Source organism: Triticum dicoccoides, chromosome 6A, assembly GCF_002162155.2.
Source record: "Triticum dicoccoides isolate Atlit2015 ecotype Zavitan chromosome 6A, WEW_v2.0, whole genome shotgun sequence".
Taxonomy (NCBI): domain Eukaryota; kingdom Viridiplantae; phylum Streptophyta; class Magnoliopsida; order Poales; family Poaceae; genus Triticum; species Triticum dicoccoides.
The window spans coordinates 288761643-288768178 of NC_041390.1; positions in this window are offsets into that span (position 1 = coordinate 288761643).

Here is a 6536-nt window from a genome sequence, read left to right on the forward strand (position 1 = left end):
ACAGTAATATTACCGTCAGCGTCAGTCTTCTTCTTGAAGATCCATTTATTCTCAATTGCTTGCCGATCATTGGGCAAGTCAACCAAAGTCCATACTTTGTTCTCATACATGGATCCCATCTCAGATTTCATGGCTTCAAGCCATTTTGCGGAATCTGGGTTCACCATCGCTTTTTCATAGTTCGTAGGTTCATCATGATCTAGTAGCATGACTTCCAGAACAGGATTACCATACCACTCTGGCGCGGATCTTACTCTGGTTGATCGACGAGGTTTAGTAGTATCTTGTTCTGAAGTTTCATGATCATTATCATTAGCTTCCTCACTAATTGGTGTAGGTGTAACAGAAACAGGTTTCTGTGATGTACTACTTTCCAATAAGGGAGCAGGTACAGTTACCTCGTCAAGTTCTACTTTCCTCCCACTCACTTCTTTTGAGAGAAACTCCTTCTCCAGAAAGTTTCCGAATTTAGCAACAAAAGTCTTGCCTTCGGATCTGTGATAGAAGGTGTATCCAATAGTTTCCTTTGGATATCCTATGAAGACATATTTCTCCGATTTAGGTTCGAGCTTATCAGGTTGAAGCTTTTTCACATAAGCATCGCAGCCCCAAACTTTCAGAAATGACAACTTTGATTTCTTGCCAAACCACAGTTCATAAGGCGTCGTCTCAATGGATTTTGATGGTGCCCTAATTAACGTGAATGCGGCCGTCTCTAGAGCATATCCCCAAAACGATAGCGCTAAATCAGTAAGAGACATCATAGATCGCACCATATCTAGTAAAGTACGATTACGACGTTCGGACACACCATTACGCTGTGGTGTTCCGGGTGGTGTGAGTTGCGAAACTATTCCACATTGTTTCAAATGTACACCAAACTCGTAACTCAAATATTCTCCTCCATGATCAGATCGTAGGAATTTTATTTTCTTGTTACGATGATTTTCAACTTCACTCTGAAATTCTTTAAACTTTTCAAACGTTTCAGACTTATGTTTCATTAAGTAGATATACCCATATTTGCTTAAGTCATCTGTGAAGGTGAGAAAATAACGATATCCGCCACGAGCCTCAACATTCATCGGACCACATACATCTGTATGTATGATTTCCAACAAATCTGTTGCTCTCTCCATAGTACCGGAGAACGGTGTTTTTGTCATCTTACCCATAAGGCATGGTTCGCAAGTACCAACTGATTCATAATCAAGTGGTTCCAAAAGCCCATCAGTATGGAGTTTATTCATGCGCTTTACACCGATATGACCCAAACGGCAGTACCACAAATAAGTTGCACTATCATTATCAACTCTGCATCTTTTGGCTTCAACACTATGAATATGTGTGTCACTACTATTGAGATTTAATAAGAATAGACCACTCTTTAAGGGTGCATGACCATAAAAGATATTACTCATATAAATAGAACAACCATTATTCTCTGATTTAAATGAATAACCGTCTCGCATCAAACAAGATCCAGATATAATGTTCATGCTTAACGCTGGCACCAAATAACAATTATTTAGATCTAATACTAATCCCGAAGGTAGATGTAGAGGTAGCGTGCCGACTGCGATCACATCGACTTTGGAACCATTTCCCATGCGCATCGTCACCTCGTCCTTAGCCAATCTTCGCTTAATCCGCAGTCCCTGTTTTGAGTTGCAAATATTAGCAACAGAACCAGTATCAAATACCCAGGTGCTACTGTGAGCATTAGTAAGGTACACATCAATAACATGTATATCACATATACCTTTGTTCACCTTGCCATCCTTCTTATCCGCCAAATACTTGGGGCAGTTTCGCTTCCAGTGACCAGTCTGCTTGCAGTAGAAGCACTCTGTTTCAGGCTTAGGTCCAGGTTTGGGTTTCTTCTCTTGAGTAGCAACTTGCTTGCTGTTCTTTTTGAAGTTCCCCTTCTTCTTCCCTTTGCCCTTTTTCTTGAAACTAGTGGTCTTGTTGACCATCAACACTTGATGCTCCTTCTTGATTTCTACCTCCGCAGCTTTCAGCATTGCGAAGAGCTCGGGAATAGTCTTATTCATCCCTTGCATATTATAGTTCATCACGAAGCTCTTGTAGCTTGGTGGTAGTGATTGGAGAATTCTATCAATGACGCAATCATCTGGAAGATTAACTCCCAATTGAATCAAGTGATTATTATACCCAGACATTTTGAGTATATGCTCACTGACAGAACTGTTCTCCTCCATCTTGCAGCTATAGAACTTATTGGAGACTTCATATCTCTCAATCCGGGCATTTCCTTGAAATATTAACTTCAACTCCTGGAACATCTCATATGCTCCATGACGTTCAAAACATCGTTGAAGTCCCGATTCTAAGCCGTAAAGCATGGCACATTGAATTATCAAGTAGTCATCAGCTTTGCTCTGCCAGACGTTCATAACATCTGGTGTTGCTCCAGCAGCAGGCCTGGCACCCAGCGGTGCTTCCAGGACGTAATTCTTCTGTGCAGCAATGAGGATAATCCTCAAGTTACGGACCCAGTCCGTGTAATTGCTACCATCATCTTTCAACTTTGCTTTCTCAAGGAACGCATTAAAATTCAACGGAACAACAGCACGGGCCATCTATCTACAATCAAACATAAACAAGCAAGATACTATCAGGTACTAAGTTCATGATAAATTTAGGTTCAATTAATCATATTACTAAAGAACTCCCACTTAGACAGACATCCCTCTAATCCTCTAAGTGATTACGTGATCCAAATCAACTAAACCATGTCCGATCATCACGTGAAATGGAGCAGTTTCATTGGTGAACATCGCTATGTTGATCATATCTACTATATGATTCACGCTCGACCTTTCGGTCTCTGTGTTCCGAGGCCATATCTGTATATGCTTGGCTCGTCAAGTATAACCCGAGTATTCTGCGTGTGCAACTGTTTTGCACCCATTGTATGTGAACATAGAGCCTATCACACCCGATCATCACGTGGTGTCTCAGCACGAAGAACTTTCGCAACGGTGCATACTCAGGGAGAACACTTCTTGATAATTAGTGACAGATCATCTTAAAATGCTACCATCAATCAAAGCAAGATAAGATGCATAAAAGATAAACATCACATGCAATCAATATAAGTGATATGATATGGCCATCATCATCTTGTGCTTGTGATCTCCATCTTCGAAGCACCGTCGTGATCACCATCGTCACCGGCGCGACACCTTGATCACCATCATAGCATCGTTGTCGTCTCGCCAATTTTATGCTTCCACGACTATCGCTACTGTTTAGTGATAAAGTAAAGCATTACAGCACAATTGCATTGCATACAATAAAGCGACAACCATATGGCTCCTGCCAGTTGCCGATAACTTGGTTACAAAACATGATCATCTCATACAATAAAATTCCGCATCATGTCTTGACCATATCACATCACAACATGCCCTGCAAAAACAAGTTAGACGTCCTCTACTTTGTTGTTGCAAGTTTTACGTGGCTGCTACGGGCTTAAGCAAGAACCAATCTTACCTACGCATCAAAACCACAACGATAGTTTGTCAAGTTGGTGCTGTTTTAACCTTCGCAAGGACCGGGCATAGCCACACTCGGTTTAACTAAAGTTGGAGAAACTGTCACCCGCTAGCCACCTTTGTGCAAAGCACGTGGGGAGAACCGGTCTCGCGTAAGCGTATGCGTAATGTCGGTCCGGGCCGCTTCGTCCAACAATACCGCCGAACCAAAGTATGACATGCTGGTAAGCAGTATGACTTATATCGCCCACAACTCCCTTGTGTTCTACTTGTGCATATAACATCAACACATAAAACCTAGGCTCTGATACCACTGTTGGGGAACGTAGTAATTTCAAAAAAATTCCTACGCACACGCAAGATCATGGTGATGCATAGCAATGAGGGAAGAGTGTGATCTACGTACCCTTGTAGATCGACAGCGGAAGCGTTAGCACAACGCGGTTGATGTAGTCGTACGTCTTCACGACCCGACCGATCAAGCACCGAAACTACGTCACCTCCGAGTTCTAGCACACGTTCAGCTCGATGACGATCCCCGGACTTCGATCCAGCAAAGTGTCGGGGAAGAGTTCCGTCAGCACGACGGCGTGGTGACGATCTTGATGTACTACCGTCGCAGGGCTTCGCCTAAGCACCGCTACAATATTATCGAGGATTATGGTGGAAGGGGGCACCGCACACGGCTAAGAATATGATCACGTGGATCAACTTGTGTGTCTAGGGGTGCCCCCTGCCCCCGTATATAAAGGATCAAGGGGAGGAGGCCGGCCGGCCCCTATGGAGCGCCAAGGAGGAGTCCTCCTCCTAGTAGGAGTAGGACTCCTACTAGGAGGGGGAAAGAAGTGGGGAGGGAGAAGGAAAGGGGGGCGCCGCCCCCCTCTCCTAGTCCAATTCGGACCAAGGGGGAGGAGGCGTGCGGCCCACCTTTGGCTGCCCCTCTCTCTCTCCACTAAGACCCATATGGCCCATTACTTCTCCCGGGGGGTTCCGGTAACCCTCCGGCTCTCCAGTTTTCTCCGAAATCACCCAGAACACTTCCGGTGTCCGAATATAGCCGTCCAATATATCAATCTTTATGTCTCGACCATTTTGACACTCCTCGTCATGTCCGTGATCACATCCGGGACTCCGAACTAACTTCGGTACATCAAAACTCATAAACTGATAATATAACTGTCATCGAAACCTTAAGCGTGCGGACCCTACGGGTTCGAGAACAATGTAGACATGACCGAGACACGTCTCCGGTCAATAACCAATAGCGGAACCTGGATGCTCATATTGGCTCCTACATATTCTACGAAGATCTTTATAGGTCAGACCGCATAACAACATACGTTGTTCCCTTTGTCATCGGTATGTTACTTGCCCGAGATTCGATCGTCGGTATCTCAATACCTAGTTCAATGTCGTTACCGGCAAGTCTCTTTACTCGTTTCGTAAGACATCATCTTGCAACTAACTCATTAGTTGTAATGCTTGCAAGGCTTATGTGATGTGCATTACCGAGAGGGCCCAGAGATACCTCTCTGACAATCGGAGTGACAAATCCTAATCTCGAAATACGCCAACCCAACATTCACCTTTGGAGACACCTGTAGAGCTCCTTTATAATCACCCAGATACGTTGTGATGTTTGGTAGCACACAAAGTGTTCCTCCGGTAAACGGGAGTTGCATAATCTCATAGTCATAGGAACATGTATAAGTCATGAAGAAAGTAATAGCAACATACTAAACGATCGGGTGCTAAGCTAATGGAATGGGTCGTGTCAATCACATACTAAACGGGAGAATGATGTGATCCCATTAATTAAATGACAACACATGTCTATGGTTAGGAAACATAACCATCTTCGATTAACGAGCTAGTCAAGTAGAGGCATACTAGTGACATTTGGTTTGTCTATGTATTCACACAAGTATTATGTTTCCGGATAATACAATTCTAGCATGAATAATAAACATTTATCATGATATAAGGAAATAAAATAATAACATTATTATTGCCTCTAGGGCATATTTCCTTCAGATTTCGCCAAGTACCACGACGTCCGTCGATCGCCAAGTACCCCTTCGGATACGCAAGTCCCTCGAAGGTTCACCGATGCCAAGTACCACACGGAAACGCCAAGTACCCCTAAGCGCAAAGACGCCATGACCGTTTCGGGATTCACCAAGTACCGCTACCGATGGCTCGAACATCTATGAAACGTGTACCGCTACCGTCGCAAGAATCGAGACCGACAAGTCCGAAGATGCAAGTACCACTCCGAACCATGTACGACTACCATCGCCGAAGACCCGTGTAACGCAAGCATCAAGTTCAACCACCGTCGTGTGAACCGCTACTTCCACGACGGCCGTGAACGACTACTTCCCTCGATGATCTCGATACGCTTCGAAAATGCATGCTTCGAAGGTATAACCCCGAGATGACCGTCGGAGAACGAATGCTTGTGTTGTATGAGATGCACCCTTTGTCTGCACCGTGTCCGGAGTGTCTCTCGCTCCCATGCTATGGACTCGTGGGAACCCGGTTATCGGGAGCACCCCACCATCTCTTGCGTGTTCCACATGTCCGCATCCTTCTCTTTTGCATCGGTATCTCAATCGAGTTACCGATACTGATATGTTGCCGTGGCACCCTTCCGTTTCCGCCATGATGACAAATGCTCCATAATATGCTCATGTCAACTTTTAATAAAAATTGCATAAACTTGCACATGTCATCCGCATCATGATAACAACATCAAGAATGTTTAAAATTGTTGTTTGCATCAAATTGCTAAATGACATATGGGGATTTACCGGAATTGTTGTTTGTTATTTCCAGCCTCATTTAAACTTGCCTAAATAGTTAATTTAATTATGTTTCACCTCTTGCCATGTTTAACAACATTTAATATTGTTGGGTACATAACTGGGAAAGAACTAAATAAGTCATGTGGTGTTTCATCAATATGCAACTCGTTGCATATTGAGCTCCACTTAACTTGTAGTTTTGTTTATG